This window comes from Perognathus longimembris, chromosome 17 (genome assembly GCF_023159225.1).
Source record: "Perognathus longimembris pacificus isolate PPM17 chromosome 17, ASM2315922v1, whole genome shotgun sequence".
NCBI lineage: Eukaryota > Metazoa > Chordata > Mammalia > Rodentia > Heteromyidae > Perognathus > Perognathus longimembris.
In genome coordinates this window covers 37,122,151-37,141,787 of record NC_063177.1, presented here as the reverse complement: position 1 = coordinate 37,141,787, position 19,637 = coordinate 37,122,151, and the positions used below count along the sequence as shown (strand labels likewise).

At 48.0% G+C, this 19,637-nt stretch overlaps 1 protein-coding gene across 5 annotated transcripts in view; it reads right to left on the bottom strand.

The window, feature by feature from the left end:
- Positions 1–1,184: 1,184 nt before the first annotated feature.
- The window catches only part of Cdk12 (cyclin dependent kinase 12), a 110,441-nt gene continuing 91,988 nt past the window's right edge, over positions 1,185–19,637 (bottom strand). For 4 of the 5 annotated variants that reach the window (XR_007213802.1, XR_007213804.1, XR_007213803.1 and 1 more), the window contains 2 exons: positions 4,443–4,622; positions 4,142–4,353 (listed from right to left, as the gene is read on the bottom strand). The gene's annotated coding sequence lies outside the window, so the exon portion shown is untranslated. Of the gene's footprint in view, positions 1,531–2,152; positions 2,199–4,141; positions 4,354–4,442; positions 4,623–19,637 lie in introns of those variants that run through there. The other variant, XR_007213801.1, reaches the window with a different exon arrangement.

The following is a 19,637-nucleotide window of genomic DNA, read 5'->3' as shown; positions in this document are numbered from 1 at the left end:
CTCTTAAGGACTGAATATATAATCCAGGTGAAACTGGGACAGAGCCCATCACCTGGTGCACCACAGGTGCCAGATAAAGGTGACAAGTGAGAATCCATATCTCCAGTCCCTTCCCATTTCTGCTGCTTCCCTGTTCTTCTTTACTCCCTGGTCTCTGCCCCAGGACAGATCAAGGGCTAAGAAGCTAGGAGGTGAGTGCCAGCTAATGCTTTCCCTGAAGAGGGCACCTTTGGAGGCCTAGGCACCCAGGATCTGTGCAGGATTCCTGGCCCTCTTCCTGGAGTTCCTCTGTCTCCTTCAAATATCGTGGAGATATCTGGCAGGAAGATCTGTCTGAGTATCCCCTACCCTGCTCAGAAGGTGAAGAGGTCTCTTGAGGAGAGGGGGTTCTAGGAGATAAGATCAGGAGGAGGGGTTACTCCACTTGGGCAATTCTGACCCTTGCCTGTAGATTCCAACGGTCTTCTGCCCTCAGTTTGGGCATAATTACCGAGAAGGAGTGGGTTGGGTTTTATCTCTTAAGAACAAGGGGGAGGGTCGGCAAAGGGAAATGGAGGTGGGACAGGGATATCACCTCTACTCTTATTTCCTAGGAGGTACTATGGCTTCTCCCTTAGCTTGGCTCCTTGCCTTGGGTGATAACTGAAGGAATGTGGCATGTAGCTGGCCTCTGGTATAGAACAGCAAGGGGGAGCTAATGCCCTTTTTCATGGCAATTCCCATAGTCCCGCACCTTTTCAGTGTAGATTTCACTCTCAAAAAGCACCCACATAAATAAATGTGCAGGTGAAGAACCCAAGCTGGTTTAACAAACCGGCCAATGTCATACAAGGACTTATGAGCTCCTGTCACATATTTATTCCAAGTGCAGGAAAGCATGGCCTAGTATAAAGTATAAAGGAGCCTCAAATGAGGGGCTAAGAATAGTGGGAAAATATCATGCGGTACCCTCATTTTGCAAAGGAGGAACCAAGGACTCAGAAAGGGACATATAATAGGCCAAGGTTACAGGGGAAGCAAAACAGCCAAGAACCCGGGCCTCTGATTTACAAGCAGAGCCTGGAGGGGGCTAAAGTTTCACGAAGCAGTGAGGAGAGCTGCTTCCCCTAAGGACCCAGAAGAGCAGAGGAGGGTGAGAAAAGTTTTTTTAACTCCCTCTCTCCTGCAACACACATACAAACACACAACAGCAGGAAATTTATTTCCAAATGTCCCTTTCTCTGGGGAGCTCACTGTTTCCCAGGAGACGCCCGGTGGAGATGCCCCTTCCTGCCAGCCTTCCTGGCAGCCACTAGGCGGCCCTGGCTTCCTCTTCTGCTTGGAGATGCTGCACTGAGGGTCCCACGTGGTTTGTATTTATAGGAAGTGGAGCTGAGGGTTGCAGGCATTGATGATGGGGCAGGTCAGCCAGGGGTAGGTGAGTAGCCAGGCCAGTGGGGAGACTGAGGCAGCTGCACATTGAGGCAGGACCACAGTGATCAAGGGTCCAGGGCAGCTTGGCAGGCCTGGACACATGTACTGACCTGCAATCTGATTACCAAAGGAAAAATAGCCTTTCAAAGTGCATTTTTTTTGTTTTCTTTCCCCGTGAATATAAAACTAATAAATAATTATTGCAAAAAATGGATAATTACAAAACAAAATAGAGTGAACAAAAGCCTCAGACCCAAATTTTAGGATCTGTTTCCCTCCTCCCCTACTTTTCTCCCTTAGGAAAGTAAGTTTGTCTAAAAGTACAAGAGTGCTGTAGTGGGGCTGGGAATATGGCCTAGTGGCAAGAGTGCTTGCCTTGTATACATGAAGCCCTGGGTTCGATTCCCCAGCACCACATATACAGAAAATGGCCAGAAGTGGTGCTGTGGCTCAAGTGGCAGCATGCTAGCCTTGAGCAAAAAGAAGCCAGGGACAGTGCTCAGGCCCTGAGTCCAAAGCCCAGGACTGGCAAAAAAAAAAAAAAGAGTGCTGTAGTCAGGAGGATGGGAAAAGTAACATGACATTATGGAATGTTCTAGAACCTGAGAGATCTTCCTGCAGCAAACACTCCTATACTGGAGAGAATGCTGTGTGCTCTGGCTGTTGGCCACTCAGCAGGTCAGTGGTTTCAAAGTGGAGCTCTTTTCACCCCACCTGTGTCTGTTTGTAACACTCTCACCTCTTGGGTCTATCATGATCCTCAGTGGATCCCCAGTAAATATGGACTGCAAGAATAAATGAAATAAATTAAGAATCAGGCTGAGAGGTTGCAAGTTCAATCATGTTCACAAAAAGCTGTCACAGATCTAGAGAAAATGGCCTCAAATTTTCCACCAACTTCCTCTTTCTCAGGGATGAGGGGAATGAAATGGTGGGACTTACTCAGACAGGGCCAAACCCATGTAGGAAATTCCCAGGCCTGGCCTTTCCTTACACCGGTCAGAGCTAAGGCACTCGGGGGGAGACTGTCCGGGCTGGAAGGCAGAGAGGTCCTTGGAAGAGGAGTGATGGAGCCAGATGTGAATTTAACAGTCTTGCCTTTCTACTCTGACAAGGAGGCAGCTTTGATTGGATGTCTCCAGATCATCTTTCAGTTAAGAAGGGATTTAAACATATGGAGGAGACTCACCTCCCTCAAGGGATCCACCCAAAACGATACAAGGATGGAGTGCCCAGCCCTTCAGCTCCCTTTCTTCTTGCCAGAGAACCTGGGTAGGGTCTCGCCACCAACATGTTTACATATTATATTCCGTTTAACCATGGATAAATGGGAGGTCTTAACCCCATTGTACAGAAGAACAAGGCTAACCGTGGTGACGTGACTTGCCCAGATCACATACAGATCACAGAAGGAAGGGACTGCAAGCTCAGCCCGCCCCCCCCCCCCCCCGGAGTCTTTGCACCAGCCCGTGGTTGGGATTCTGGGGGCTGGCTGGTCCTCCTCTCACAGAGGTCCCTGGCCTCCCTCTGAGCTCGGCTCCGCGCTGGATATCCAGCGTCCTTTCGGCGGATCTCATCTCCTCCTGGAGGAGACCACGTGTCGCTCGGCCTGGGCCCCGTGGTCGCGGCTCCTCGGGGTTGTGACCGGTCCATTTTCTCGGTGCCTGGTCTTCTCTGGACGTTCTTAGTCCACCACCGTGCCCCCCTCTGTCTACCCCAACCTGGCCAGGGTCTCCAGGAAAAAGGCTCAAACCCCTCTGCGGCGGGGCCGGCCGCGGCTGCACCGGCCATCGAGCCAAGGCACCGCTCCGCTCCTGCTCGGGGGTGGGGGTGGGGGGGGCCTCCCTTCCCGCCCGGCCCGGCCCGGCCCTGCCGGCCGCCGCAGGGCGCCGCGGCCGAGGGCGAGGGCGAGGGCGAGGGCCCGGGAAGGAGCCCGCAGATGCCGCCTCCGCCCCCACCCCCACCCCCACCCCCGTTCTTGGCCGGGGCCCCCACGGTGTCGGGGAGCAGGAGGAATCAATCAGGATAATGAAGCCGCAGCCTGCCACGCACCGCGGGGGCACTGAGAAGTGGGGGCCGGTGCCAAGTCCGCCAGACGGTTCGGAGGAGCCGAGCCCGGCGCGGCCCGGCGGCGGCGGCGGCCGCGGCGGCGGCGGCGGCCGCGGCGGCGGAAACCCGGGGCCCGCCCGCCGAGGCCGGACGCCGCCCCGCGCGGGCCCCTGGCAACCGCGCCTTGGCAACCGGACGCCGGGGAGAGATCTTAAAGCTGCAGCGCGTCCGTTCGCCGCCGCCACCTTCGCGGTCGGGACGCACACCACCACCACCACCACCACCCCGCCCCCCGGCCCCGCCGAGGAAGCCAGCCCTGCGGAGGAGGGTCGGTGTGTGTGGGGGGGGGTGGGGGACGAGGGGGGTCAGAACCGGGGATCCGACCCATACCCCTCACTCGTTCTCCAGATCTATGTCGAGTCTGCACGCCCGGGCACGGGCTAGACACCGGGGAGGGGAATGGGCGGCGATAAAAAAAAAAAAAAAGAACAAGATCCTGCCAAGAGAAGTTCACAGTCTAGCGCACAAGGCAGACCAGACTGGCCGAGGTGAGCGGGAGCCTGTGTTATTCAGGACGAAGGGGTTTTGGCTGGAGGGTTGAGGGGCTGTGATAAAATATTCCTGCAGCACCTGCCTTCCTCCAAGTCCTAGGTTGGATGCTTCTTCTTCTTCTTCTTTGGCTGGACTGTGTTCTTTCCCCCACCGCCATGTGAAAGGGGCACTCTCACTGCCACCATTAGCTATCCCATTTTAGAGATGAAGAATTAGAGGCTCAGAGTGTTGAGGGGACTTGGCCAAAAATCTGGACTTAACTTTGTGGAGAATCTAGGACTAGGTCATAGGACTTCTGAATCCCGCCAGCTTTCATTATGCATGTCTAGAAGATTAGACCTAAATGAGGATACGCAATAGAAACTGTTAACAGGTGCAGAAGGAGAAAGGATGGCGGGCTTCACTCTTCCACTGTCCACTAATCTCACCTTGTCTGTCCCTGTCGTCATGAGCAGGACTGGATGTGGGAAGAGGGCTCAATAAGGTGACCTCCAGATGTCCCTCTGGTTCTGTGATTTGATAGCTCCTGTCTGAAGTCCAGGCACTGTGCCACCATTCTGGGCAGCAGTACTTGGCAGGGGGCTGCAAACTGGGGTGATTCCAGGCTCCTGCAAAAAAAAGGGGTCAGGGTTGGTGGAAGAGGATTAGAGGACTGGTAAGACTGCTTGGCCAAAAAAAAAAAAAGCTTGAGTTCATATCACTAGGAAAGTCTGGCTTCAGGTCTCTCTCTCTCTCTCTCTCTCTCTCTCTCTCTCTCTCTGCAAAAATATCTGTGCCAGTGTCTGAGTTAGGCTCAGAGATGTTGGTGAGACAAAAGGCATACTGGTGGGCTGGTAATGTGGCTTAGTGTAGAGTGCTTGCCTAGCATGCATGAAGTTCGATTCCTCAGTACCACATAAACAGAAAAGGCCACAAGTGGTGCTGTGGCTCAAGTGGTAGAGTGCTAGCCTTGAGCAAAAGCAGCTCAGGGACAGTGCCCAGGCCCTGAGGTTAAGCCCCAGGACTGGCAAAATAAAATAAAATAAAAAAGGCATACTGATAGCCAGGTGCTAGTGGCTTATGCTTGCAATCCTAGCTACTCTGGAGGCTTAGATCTGAAGATTGCCGTTCAAAACCAGCTCGGGCAGGAAAGTCCATGAGACTCTTTATCTCCGATTAACCACCTGAAAACCAGAAATGGTGCTGTGGCTGAAGTGGTGGAGGGCTAGCCTTGAGCTGAAGAGCTAAGGGACAGTGCCCAGTCCCAGAGTTCAAGCCCCACAACTGACCCTTTCCCCTCAAAAAGGCATGCTGGTTCTGGAACCAACCTCATTTGGTTTCTAGTTCTATCATTTAATAGCTATGAGACCTTCAGTAGGTGACTCAATCTCAGTTTCCTTGGTTTTAGAATACAGGCGTTAATATCTACTTTTCCGGGTTATTCTAAGATTTAGGTGAGAAAAATGTCTGTACTGTGTTTGGTACATGGAGATACTTAATAATTGGTAAACATTTAAATGTCCTTGCTTATTTTGGTAGTCTGATTATATTCCTAAAGATATATTCTCAGAACTTGTGAATGTTACCTTAGCTGGAAAGAGTTTTTGTAGATATAATTAAGAATATTGAGCTGAAGAGATTATTCTGGATCATGTGGGTGGGCTCTAAATGCCACCACAGGTGTCCTGAAAAGAGAGGAATGTCTGTAATCTCAGCTACTAGGGAGGCTGTGGCCAGAGGCTTTCAAATGTGGGGCCAATCTGGGCAATTTAGTGAGACTCTCAAAAAAAAAAAAAAGAAAGAAAGAAAGACCTGGGGATGTAGCCCAGTGTCAGAGTGCTCATCTACCATGTGGGCAACCCTGAGTTCAATCCCAATTATATGAGAGGGAGAAAGACCGACAGACAGAGACAGAGACAACAGACAGACAGAGATTATTATTTTTTCTACTTTATTGTCATCATGAAGTACAGAGGGATTACCGTTTCATATGTAAGGCAGTGAGTACATTTCTTTCTTTTTTTTTTTTTTTTTTTTTGGCCAGTCCTGGGGCTTGAACTCAGGGCCTGAGCACTGTCCCTGCCTTCTTTTTGCTCAAGGCTAGCACTCTGCCACTTGAGCCACAGCACCACTTCTGGCTGCTTTCTATATATGTGGTGCTGAGGAATTGAACCCAGGGCTTCATGTGTACGAGGCGAGCACTCTTTCCACTAGGCCATACTCCCAGCCCAGTGAGTACATTTCATATCCAACTTGTTACCTCCTCCCTCATTTTTCCCCCCAAGAGACAGAGATTATATACCTAAAGAAGATTAGAAGGTGATGTGAAGAGGAAGGCAGAAAATTGGAGTGACTAGCCCACAGCAAAAGGTTGCCAGTGGCCATTAGGAAAGAATGGATTCTCCTGCACAACCTTCAGAAAGAGTATGTTCTTGCTGATGCCTTGATATTTGGCCCAGGTACATGAATGTTTAACCTCTGGCCTTCAGAAATGTGAGAAGATGAACTTCCACTGTTTTAAGCCCTCAACATTGTGGTAATTTCTTACACTAGCTTTAAAAAAAATGAATATACTTGTGCTCACATTTCAGTCTTGATGAAAACTCAAGACTTCATGGTCTAATGGGAAAAGAGAGAACTGGCACCAAGGCCACACTCAGATGTGAGGCACCTTGCACCACAGGGGAGTAGAGGAGAAAAGTAAGTGAGGCTGTTGGAATCAGAGCTTAGTCAGATGAAATGCTAAAGCATGAGAAGGGCATTCTGGGTAGAGGAAACAGTGAGGGTGAAGGGTGAAGGCAGGGGATGAGAGAGAAAGATAGCGAGACAGTACTGCCTTCAAGAAATTGTCGGTGTTTGGGATGGTGTGTGTGTGTGTGTGTGTGTGAAGGATGGTATGACAGAACTGAGGTGGGTGACAAGGCAAGAAAGCCAAGGGCTTTGGATTCCACCCTAGGATAGAATCAACTCCTCCTCTACCCTATTCTGGTACCAGGTCCCAGAACAGAGAACCCTACAGTGTTAGCCTTGGAAAGAAACCTTAGACACCATTCAGTATAGGGAAACTGAGGCATACAGCAGGAAAAATGAGCCCATCTAGGGAATAAGCTAGAAGCAGGCTGTCCTGAGCCTGATTGTCCCATCCTCTGGGGGTATCAGAGATGCTGCCTAGAGGTCCCTTGGCAATCCACCTACAAAAATCACAGGCCTGGGGCTGGGAAGGTGGCTTAGCAGTAGAGTGCTTGCCTTGTATACTTGAAGCCCCGGGTTTGATTCCTCAGCACCACATATATAGAAAAAGCCAGAAGTGGCGCTGTGGCTCAAGTGGTAGAGTGTTAGTCTTGAGCAAAAAGAAGCCAGGGACAGTGCCCAGGCTCTGAGTTCAAGCCCAGGACTGGATAGATAGATAGATAAAAAGAAATCCAGGACTGGGAATGGGAATGTGGCTTAGTGGTAGCGTGCTTGCCTAGCATGCATGAAGCCCTGGGTTCGATTCCTCCGTAGAGTGCTAGCCTTCAGCAAAAGGAAGCCAGGGAGAGTGCTCAGGTCCTGAGTTCAAGTCCTAGGACTGGCAAAAAATTTTAAAATAAAAAAAAATAAAAAGCCACAGGCCTAATGGTCTCTAAACAAAGAAGGTATTACTTGCATATTATTTGCATGTTGCTAATTAAATGAGAAAAGCAGATTCATTCATTCATTGAGCCCTTCTTCTTCACATCCTTTTTTTTTTTTTTTGTCAGACCTGGGGCTTGAACTCAGGGCCTGGGCACAGTTTCTGAGCTTCTTTTTGCTCAAGACTAGCACTCTATCACTTGAGCCACAGTGCCACTTCTGGCTTTTTCTGTTTATGTGGTACTGAGGAATTGAACCCAGGGCTTCATGCATGTGAGGTAAGCACTCTACCACTAAGCCACATTCCCAGTCCTTCACATCCTATCTTACATTAAGTTGTTCATCCATGGGCCTGGAAGTGTAACTCAGGTGGCAGAACACCAGCCAATGAGAGGAAGCATCAGATACTGAGTTAGAGTCCCAGTCGGGGGGTGGGGGTGGGGGCGCTGGAAAGTACAGTAATTTATCCTCATGTATTTCATTACCTCAACACCTTCTTCCGCAACTTCAGCCCAGACCTCAATTTCCTTTCCCTAGCTAGCCCTAGCTCAACCCATGTTAGATTGTTTGGTAGTCTTTATCTAGTCTGGGTGAAGGATGTTGGAGCAGCTTACAATGGAGAGACAAGTGAGGCCCTTTTCAGCTCAAAGTTTTCTCTAGGAATGGGGAACAGTTCTGTCTCCCTGTAGCCCAGGAGCCATCTGAATGGGGCTACAGGAGTGGAGAAGGGGCTCCTTGGGGATCTAGTGGGCAGGTGCCAGCTGCATGCCCCAGGCCCTGCCCCAAGCCTCTTGGCTGGCAGCCACACTAGCTCCTGGAAAAGCTATCTTCTTTGAGGGAGGAGGAACCTTAGGGAAGATCTGGGAGCATCCCTCTGTGTGTGGCAGCCTAGGGTTAGGTTGAGGTCACCATGTGAGTTTCTGTGGATCCCCCAATAAGAACAGCACATCCAGATTTTTTTTTTTTTGTCAGTCCTGGGGCTTGAACTCAGGGCCTGAGCACTGTCCCTGGCTTCTTTTTGCTCAAGGCTAGCACTCTGCCACTTGAGCCACAGCGCCACCTCTGGCCATTTTCTGTATATGTGGTGCTGGGGAATCGAACCCAGGGCTTCAAGTATACAAGGCAAGCACTCTACCACTAGGCCATATTCCCAGCCCCACATCCAGATTCTTGAGGCTGCTACCAATCCAAAAAAGTGGGTAGGCACTCAATAAATGTCTTCTGATAATGAGGGGTCACTTGGAAGGAAAGGGGATCACAGCGAGGCACAGTGTCTGCCTTTCTGGCTTCTGATTAGCCTCCTCTTCCCTTTGAGACCAAGGCACTGCCCAGCATGCATCCCAGGTAAGATGTCTGAGCCTGTCATCTGTTGGTCACCAGAGAAGGCACCACACTGTGGCCAAGACAGGTGCACAGGATGACCTCAGGTGCCCCTGTCCCCATCCTGGCAGAAAAACTGCAGGGTTCCATCACCACAGCTGACTCAAGGTAGCTGCCAGGAGCTGGGAATTGAAGATCCATGGAAAAACCTGGGCCATAGTTCATACTAATAATTTGCTAAAGCCAGTGTGTTCTACATTAGGATAATGGACTAAATGTGGGAAGAAAGAGGACTGGACTGTCCTGAGTATAAATAATTCCTCTCTATGCATAGCTCACACATATGAGTTATGTGGACACACCCTACAGGGGCCTCAGCAAGCATTCCAACCAAACTACACACACAGCTGTGTACACACATCTGCATGTGTTCAAGTATATGGTGTGTATAAGTGTCTTCATGGAATTCTACCTTCCTTTCCCCCTCTGCAGAGCAAGCCTTTTTTTTTTTTTTTTCTAAAACAGGAAGTGAGGAATGAACTGTTTCACTACTCACAGCTCTGCTTCCTTGTCTTTCATTTGGTGTGGTCCTGAGTGGGGGACTCTGGTTCCTTTCTAATCTAGATGACTCCCACTTGCACCAGTTCCTGTCCCACTCCTTCTTCTGCTAGTGTGTTTCATGCCATCACTTTACCTACTGTCCAAATCAAAGAGAGAGGTGGGAGGAACTTGTGGAGAGACTGTGGGTATGGGAGGAGAAATGGTAGATCAGATACTGTTAGATTTTGCCTGGGTCCCCTCGGAGCACTGCTGCTCATTTAAAATTCCGATTTAAAGCCGAGCGGCTCTTTAAATTTCCACATTAGCATGCCGCCCTGATGCCAGGCCAAGATGTTGGGATGGATTTGGCAGGAACGCCTCCAACAGCAGCAAGCAGCAGCATTTGCCAGCAATAAAACAACGCATGAATAAAAGAAGGCCGCTTGGCAACAGCAGCAGCCCAGGTAGCTGGGTAAGCCCAGGAGGGGCTCTCCTGTGAAGGGACGCAGAGGCATGAAGGCCTGTGAGGGCATGTGTGAGTATAGACCTCTGTGGCTCTCTGGGCCCCTACCCACAATCTGTGCCTGCAGTGGAATTTGGGGTGAGGGCCTCCGCAAGATCAAGGTTTCTCCCTTGTGCCCGTCTCCCTCCCTTCCCCCAGGGCTATCTTCTTGGAGGGGACAGATGTCGCCTTTGATGAGGACACAAGGACTTGGCCTGCAGCCTGAGTTGTCCTGTTTTATTAGGGGCTCGGAGAACAGGTGGGGTCAGAGAGAGCAACATTGCCCAGAATGGCTTCCAGATTCATGACCTCGATGCTGAAGGGGACTTTGATGGGATGTGGACTGGGCGGGACACTGCTGTGAGAACTGGGAGATGCTCTGGACTGGATGCTTAGCAACATCTGCGTGTTTGGATGTGAAGAATGGGGAGTGGCCAGGAAGAACTGAGTTACCAGGCCTGGCTTAATCTTAACTCCCCACAGACTTGGTAGTGTTCTTTGAGATCAGAAAGCAAGAGTGATCAAAGGAGTCTAGGTAAGGCCCTGGGCTGGAGGCTGAGTACCTCCTAGAGGTCATTCTGCACATAATTTCCCAGATCTGGAGAGAGCAGCCCCAAAGGACTTGCTGTTTCTGGATCCTGTGGTTCCTCTGCTCCAGTCACCTGGAGCAATATTTAGATCCCTAGGTATTTCAGGAGCAAGCAACCTGTCCTGCTTCTGGAAAATGTCTATCCTTCCTATTCAGTTAAATCATCTCCACCCCCAAATCAGAGAAAGAGAACAGAGGAAATAGAGGGGTGACAGCAGACAGTTTCTGCAGTCTCAGCTAAGGCAGGGATTTTTCTTCAGAGTACCCTCCCTTCTCTGATGGAACTCTCCTCTCTTTAAGGTCACAGTGTTATGCCCAGTCGCAAGACGACCACCAAGAAGACCACCGAGATTCAGACATTCCGAAATGCAAAAGCAAGGCAAGGCTTTATTCGAGCTGCAACTCGGGCCTCGTCCTACCCACCGACACAGTGGAGGTTAGGAGGGAGCCCCGAGCTGTGATTACACAGGGCTTATAAAGGCAAAGAACAAGGTTACAACAATCAGGTGTTCAAGCAAGCAAGATTAGGACACAGGTACAAATCTGATTGACTCAGTGTTCGATTCTAAAGTGGGGTTCACGTGGTGAAATGGGGTTCACGTGGTAAAATGGGGCCTGACTTCAAAGTCTGGCACTTCAACATAAGTGATTTCTGGCCTCTACATTGGGAAAAATCATTAGAACTTTGAATTCTCTGTCTCTTGGAGAGCAGACAGGTAGGGCTAGCCTCTGGCAGATCAGGGCCCAATATCCTGGAACTAGAACTGGTCTTGTCCTGATGCGTGTGTGTGTGTGTGTGTGTATGTATATATATGCATGCATGTATATATGTATATATGCATGTATGTATATGTGTGTATATATATTATTTTTTGCTTTTTTTTTTGTGCTAGTCCTAGGGCTTAAACTAAGGCCTAGGAGCTTTTGTGCTCAAGGCTAGCACTTTACCATTTGAGCCACAGCTCCACTCCCAGCCTTTTTTGGTGGCTAGTTAGAGATAAGTTCAGGCTGGCTTCCAACCACGATCCTCAAATCTCAGCCTCCTGAGTAGTTAGGATTACAGGCATGAGCCACTGGAGACTAGCTATACTATATGTGTGTGTGTGTGTGTGTGTGTGTGTGTGTGTATATATATATATATAAAATTTATTTTTTTCCCCAAGCACGAATGAGATGGTCTAACCTCCCAGGCATGCCACTTCATGTCCCCTGTCCATACATTGTGGTGAGGAAGGAATGAAGAAGCTGAGTTTAGGCTAGAGATGTCCCTTATTCATTTATTTAACAAATATTTGTCAAACAACACAGTGCTGGGCACTGGTAGCATGCCAACTGTCTGTGGTGAACACAGGCAGATGTGGCCACTGCCCTCTTGGAACTTTCCATCCAAGCAAACAAAGACTGTTATTCAAATGGCTGCACAAGCAAGTGTGAAATTACCATGTTAAGAGCTGGAAAGGAAGACATATAGTGCTAGGAAAGTGCATAATTGATGGACTTGAATCTAAGGAGTAGAATGAGCTTGCAAAAGAGAGAAGGAGCAGCTTGAAGGCAGAACAACTGGCAAAGTTAGCACAGAAGGGGAAGTGGTCAGTTGTCCATGCCACCGAGGGCTCCTGAGACCTTATTTGCCTGACTCCTTCCCTGATAGTTGTGACTACAGGTATGGAAAGGCTCTGGCATTGTGCCCGGCTCACAGTTGGTGCTCTGTAATGTTAGTTCCTTTTCTCTTCCCCAAGCTGAGCCTCCCTCCAGAGACCCCAGATTTCTGGAACAAAGGAGTTATACAGGCTTAGCTTCCTCTGTCAACTAAGGCTCCCAAACTCCACCTTCAAGTCCTTAGTGAAAGGCCCCAGGCCTCCCCCTGCCTTTTCATATCACTTAAGAGCCCAACTATTTCCTACTCTACTTCATCCTTTGCACTGGCCTTCCATGAGGAGGGGACAGGGTCTGGGTCTGGGTCTGAGAGATGTTATTCTGGCTCTGTTTCTGGGCCTGGGCCTGAGAAAAGAGTTGGAATCCTCAGTGGCTCCCAGGGCTGCCTGGGGTGAATCTGAGTGTCTTAGGTGGGGAGAGGGAGTAGTGGGGAGACAGGAGGGGGGTGCCTACCCACCCAAGGCGGCGTAGAGCCCAGAGCCTTTTCCATCGCAGACACCCCATCTGTCTCCTACAGAAGGCATGGGTTGGAAGAGGTTTGGAGAAGGGGGGTATAGTGGGTGAAATTGTACGTCTGTGAGCTAGCATGATGGCAGTGAAGGTGCTGGCCAGGGAAAGGGGTAGAGGATCAGTAAGGAGGAGTAAGCACGGCTGCTGTCTTTGCTGTTGGTGGCTAGAGGTCTGGGGTTGGAACTGGAGGTAAAGAGGAAAGGAGTATTATCATATGACTCTCCCAATTGCTTAATTTTTTATTTGGATTTCTCCCAGCCCCACAGACCAGAGGGCAGAGTCAGATTCCAACTGCCTAGAGCTGTGCTGAATTTGTGATATCTCCTTTTCCCCAGCAATGAGGTCTTTTACAGACATTAAAATAATATTGGTAGGGCTGGGGTTGGCTCAAGCAGTAGAGCACCTGCCTAGCAAGCACATAGCCAAGTTCAAACTCCAGTACCATCAAAACAACAATGGTAATAAATAATATCTGAATAAAACTTGACAGTTTTTCAGAGTGTATTTTTCACATTACTTTAAAGTGCCACAAGGTAAATATTAGTGCTCTATGTGGTATACAAATCTGGTAACAAGAAGTTTAAAAGACTCAGTAGATAACCTAGAACACCGGAGAGTCAGAAGAGAAAAACTTACCTCTAACTCTGCTAGCTAAGACCTTCCTTACTCCTTGGACAAGCTTTGCTGGTAAGACTTTTAGGAATGGCAATGTATAGCTCCCACTACCAAAACAGTTGGTGGTTTCTGGTGAAGACAATTCTTTCCTAGTGACCAAAAACCTCTGGAAGATACCTAGGCCTTGGGGGAACTTCCTTTAGCACCCCTCCCCACTCCCTCACCATACCAACATCCGGACACTAGGAAACAAGTTTTGATAAGATCCTCACAAACAGAAATAGAAGAGCCAGGACTGGAGGTGGTCTGAAAGTAGCAGCAGGGAAGAGTATGGAGAGTGGAAAGTGCAACTGTTCAAGTACTCTCCAGGTCTAACCCTAGGAATCCCTGTGGTCACCTCCTTCCCACATTCCACACTCTATGCTTAAGAGAATATCGTCCCACAACTTCCCTTGATCCCCTAGCTTCTTCCAGTCTTCTATTCTTCCCTGTTCAGAAGTTCTTCCTCAGGTATAACCTTTCTGCAGGCTGCAAGCTTAATCCCTCTAAAAGCCCTTTAAAACAGGTGCCAACGAACTCAAAACAGAGACTCAGTTTATTAAATATAAATAGACAGGGAGGGGAACTGAATATAGAGACAGATATTATATCTCTCAGTCCCTGTGAGTTATTAGGAAGAAGGCACCAGTGGTTGCTAAGCAACAGGTCTCCACAGAGGACAAGGCACCCGAGGCAAAGCCTCCTTTGACTCAATATTGGGTGGTAGGACAAAGAAGGTGGGGCCAAAGGGCTCTGGTCTAGTGGGGTGGACTGTGTGAAATGGTTTGTTCTTCAAAACCAACCCTTCTACAGGCTTTGGCAAGCTCCGCCTGTACATCCTACAGGATTGGTGGAAGGAGAGAGGCCTCAGGCACTCCTCTCTTCCTGCCAGGAGGAGGAAACCTGGTTTCCACAGCAACCCAGAAACAATCCTGGCCTCATTTTGCTTGTGGCTTCTTTGTAACCCCCTCTTAGTGCACAAATGATTATAGATCCCCAACTTTTCCTGACCCCCAATTTCTGATTGATGGAGGGAAGGGCTTATAGAAAGGTTAGGCCAGGGGTAGCCACAGAGGTGGTCTCACTTAGCCCAAATGACAAAGACTCTAAGGGTTTTGGAGGAAAGGACTTCCAGGTGTCCTCTGACCTCTGCACCTCCTAAGGGACTACAAAAAGCAGGACCTAATGGTGACATCAGCTGCAAACTGGGCTCAGGCTTGCTTTTATTTATTTATTTTTATTTGTTTTTGTGCCCATCCTGGGGCTTAAACTCAGCGAAGGCACTGTCCCTGATATTCTCTGCTCACGACTAGCACTCTACCACCTGAACCACACCCATTTTTCGGTGATTATTTGGAGATGAGAGTCTCATGGACTTTCCTGCCCCGGCTGGCTTTGAACTACAATCCCCAGATCTCAGTATCCTGAGTTGCCAGGATTACAGGCGTGAGCCATTGGCACTGGGCTGCAGGGTTGCTAAAAAATAAAGTACAGAAAGACTAGTTGGAGGTCAAGCGAGAATGAGAGTCCCTGCTCCAGGCCTCTTCTTCACCCCAAGTCCACCATTGCCAAGACCCAAGAATGGAGATATAGAACATTAACGTATGTCAAGTATAAGTGAGTGGCACCGAGGGGCATAATCTGTTTTTCTAATATGACCACAAGCAGAGTGTTAGAAGAATTAGGCCGACAGCTGCTGGTTTTTCCCCCTTTCTCTCCCCCCTCCTCACTCTCCCTCTCCCTTCCTCCTCGGCGTTTGCACACACCAATGGCAGCCGAGCCCTGCTCGCGATTTCTCTTAATCTTCCTCCGCCATCCTGCGCTCTTTCCGCAGGCGGTGCTGCGAAGCCGGCAGAGCCCCGCGTCACACCTTACTGCTCTCTGAGATTGCTCCACAGAGAGCTCAAGGAGATGGCAATTCGGCGCTGATGCCGGCTGGCAGCAGTTGGAAGAGGAGAAGAAGAGAGAGGGAGGAGGGGAGGGAGGCAAAAGTTGGCACAGATACCAAGTTTTTCCCTAGAGAGATGGGGGGGGGGGGCGAGGAGAGAGAAAATGACAGAGAAAAGGAAACAAGGAAAAAGGCAGAGAGAGAGAGAGAGAGAGAGAGAGAGAGAGAGAGAGAGAGAGAGAGAGAGAGAGAGAGAATATGAATTAGAATTAAGTTCTCTCAGACATCCACATGTAGGCATGCCTAGCTTACCAAACTCATGACCCTCTAAAGATCGTACCATCCAGTCAGGCTCCTCATCTCTCCATTCCTTGCCCCAGCCCCCCCACCCCCCAGCCCCTCACCCAGCCAACCTAGAAGTCAAAAGCAGCCGAGGCATGTTGTGTGTATTCGTGTGAGTGTGTGTGTGTGTGTGTATATGCCTGTATGTTGTCTCTGTTTTGGATCGCAGTAGAATGCAGTATGTAAATGAGATGGTTATTACCGCAATGTTCATCAAGCTGAGCCGAGAAGACATTAATAGCCTGATGAATATGCATGTGAATTTGTTAATTAAGTTAATTATTCTGCTGAAAATGCATTCGTCTTCCAAGGACATTTTCCCAATGATTTTTACATGCTCTAGCCATTAGTCATGCTATATTTTATCAGGGAAATGAGTTTGCTTAAGTTGTAAAAAAAAAAAAAAAAGAGAGAGAGAATGAAAAGAAAAAGAAAAATGAAGAAAAAAAATGAAAGAGGAAAATACGTTGAAGTTGAGAGGGGAAATGCATCTGAGGCTGGCCTGAAGTTGGAGGCCCAGCTGGGCTTTTGAAGCCTGCCCTCGATTTTTATGGGTACCTTACTCTACAATTTTTTGCCCTTTTTTTTTTTTTTTGATGACAAACTTTTTTTTTTCCAGTGCCAAATTTCCAACACATTAATTAATTGTTGTAGCCAATTAACTGTAGTTGTGCAAATGAGTTTAGCACTAATTACCATGCAGTGCCTGTAATCACATAAAAAACTTGCTGAGAGATAGAGGAGAAGAGAAAGGAGGAATGGGAAAGGAGTGGTGCCAGGAGTGGGGCAGACCTGGGCTAGAAGAGCAAGCAAGGAGAGGAACAAGAGGGATCTTGATATCTCCCAGGTAGGCACCATCCTGACTCCAATGGAAAGGTCTGCCTTCCCAGACACATCTAGGACTTCTAAGAGACAGGAAATCTCCGTGCAGGGAAGAGGAGAAAGAGCCAATAAAGAGGAGTCTCTTTTTGTCTAAAAATGCCCAACCAAAAAACAAAAGCTTCGAATGGATAACTCTAGTTACTTTAGTGGTATAGCTAATGTAATAGACCACCATTAAGTATAAAAGAACCACCTCCAGTAGGAAGTAGGATGTGGTAGCTTTTGGCCAGATGCAGCTCTCTAGAATAACCTTTCCTTTCTTCTGCAAGTTGGCATTTCTACCAACTACCATGTTTGGGCTAACTCTAGGTTTCCACAAGTCAATTTCAACCAGTGCCTGGACGCTGAGGGGCAGGTCAAAGGATTTCTCTAGCTTCTCAAGACCAAAATATCCATGATGTTAGCTAGAAGGAAAGAGCAGGGATAATTAGGACTAAACATTAGACCGTCTTTTTTTTTTTGCTTCCACTTTGCTTGTCCCCTCTTTACCATGACTCAGACACTGAGCCTGCCCAAGGGAGGAGAGGGATAGGGAAAGTGAGAGTAAGAAACTGTATGTGTAAAAAACCTGAAGTTCCCTTGTCAGAGAAAACAACAACAAAGTGCCACACATCCTTTGCCCCTCCAGAATAGAGAGCTCACTTGTCACAGGCCTCAATTTCTTCAGACCTTAGAGACACATTTAATTTCACATTTCCAAGGAGGACCTTGATCAGTCAGCCTCTGACTGACATCCAAATGCTAGATCCTTCTTCCCCATTCCAGGTCTCAAGTCTCTGAGGAGACTGTTCAAAAGCTCTCGTCTTTTCAGTTATATTTGTCTCTGCCAAGAGGGAAACAATTTCACACTATAGTGTCCCTCGATTTTCAACACTGCTGCTCTTTTAATCTATGAACCCAAGTTGGCTGTGAGGATCTAAGTTGCTCCCATGCTCTATGTGCCTCCAACATCTCTCTGCTAGCAATCTTAGGCAAGTGTGGAAAGGTTTCCTATCTAAGTCTAGTGTGGTGGAAGAGGAAATCAGGTGTCACTTGACAGCATATTATCTTGGAAAACTACTGTGAGCCTAAAATTTTCTCATCTATAAAATGGGAGGTAATAGGAATGCCATGCCCAAAGGGATAAAAGTTTAATAACTGTGAATATAAAACATTGAGCCAACCAAGTGAATGCACTATTCCTCCATTACTACTGAGTACAAACTGAAAGAACTTTGCTGTTAGGTATCTTGGCAGTGTCCTCTTTTAAAATTTATTTCTTCTTCTTCTTTTTTTTTTTTTTGCCAGCACCTGGGTTTGAACACAGGTTTTTGTGCTTATTCAGCTTGCTTGCTTGGCTGCACTCTACACATGAGCCACCTCTCCACACATGAGCCAGTTATTATTATTATTATTATTATTATTTTTTGCTAGTGGAGTTTGTTTTGGAGATGGAGTTTCATAGGCTTTTCTGCCCAGGTAGTCTTCAAACCATTATCTTCTGGATTTCAGTTTCCTGAAAGCTAGGGTTACAAGTGTGAGCCACCAGTGCCTGGCATAACTTGGCAATTTAAAAAATATTTACATTCACAAAGAAATCTGCTTGAGTGTTATAGTAATTTTATTTGTAACAGCCCCAAACTAGAATCAGCCCAGGTATTCTTCAACAAGTGACTGGTTAAACAGTGGTATATCCATACCATGGAATAAATAAAAGGAATGAATTACCGAAGTACACAAAAACTTGAATTTTCAGGGAACTGATTTTCAGGGAATTATGATGCATGAAAAAAGTCAATCTTTCAGAGTCCCATACAATATGGTTCCATTTTGTAGTGTGTGTGTGTGTGTGTGTGTGTGTGTGTGTGCGCGCATGCGTGCCCCAATCCTGGGCTTGAACCCAGGGTCTAGGTGCTGTCCCTGAGCTTTTTTTGCTAAAGGTAGTGCTCTACCAAGAGCCAAATAGCTACTTCTGGCTTCTTGGAGATAAGTCTCATGGACTTTCCTGTTTGGGATAGCTTTCAACCACAATCCTTAGATCTCACCTCCCTGAATAGCTAGGATTACAGGCACAAGCCACTGGTTACTGACTGCTTCCATTTCTGAAATAACAAAATTTTAACTGTTTTTTTTTTCTTTTATTTTTTTGGTACTGGGGATTAAACCTAGGACATTGCACTTGCTAGAAAAGTGCTTTGCCATTGAGCTACATCCTAGCCCCAAATAACATTTTAGAAGAACAGACTTAGTGGTGCCAAAGGTTAAGGAAAGGTGAGGTAGGTGGAGGAAGATATGTGTGATTACTTTAAAAAATGAGGGCTCTGGGGCTGGAAATGTGTCTTAGCAGTAGAGTGCTTGCCTTGCATGCATGAAGCCCTGGGTTAGATTCCTTAGCACCAAATATATAGAAAAAGCTGGAAGTGGCGCTGTGGCTCAAGTGGTAGAGTGCTAGCCTTGAGCAAAAAGAAGCCAGGGACAGTGCTCAGGCCCTGAGTTTAAGCCCCAGGATTGGCAAAAAAAAAAAAAAAAAAAAAAAAAAAAGAGGGCTCCTTATGGTGTCAGAACTGTTAAGACTCTTGCCTGTAATGTGCAAACATATACAGGTAATAACATTGTATAACAGCTGGGTGCTGGTGGCTCAGGAGGCTGTGATCTGAGGACTGCGGTTCAAAGCCAACCAGCACAGGAATGTGTGCGGAACTCTTATCTCCAATTAACCATCAGAAAACAGTAAGTGGTTCTGTGGCTCAAAGAGATAGAGCAGGGGCTGGGGATATGGCCTAGTGGCAAGAGTGCTTGCCTCGTATACATGAGGCCCTGGGTTCCATTCCTCAGCACCACATATACAGAAAATGGCCGGAAGGGGCGCTGTGGCTCCAGTGGCAGAGTGCTAGCCTTGAGCAAGAAGAAGCCAGGGACAGTGCTCAGGCCCTAAGTCCAAGCCCCAGGACTGGCAAAAAAAAAAAAAAAAAAAGAGATAGAGCACTAGCTTTGAGCAAAACGAGCTCAGGACAGCACCCACACCCCAGAGTTCAAGCCCCATGACCAACAAACAAACAAACAATAAATAAACAGTATAATACTTAATATGGATCCTCCCAAGATTAAGTAAACTGAAGAAATTTTTATAAAATTGGTGGGCTGTATCACTGTCAATAGTCTTGTGATAT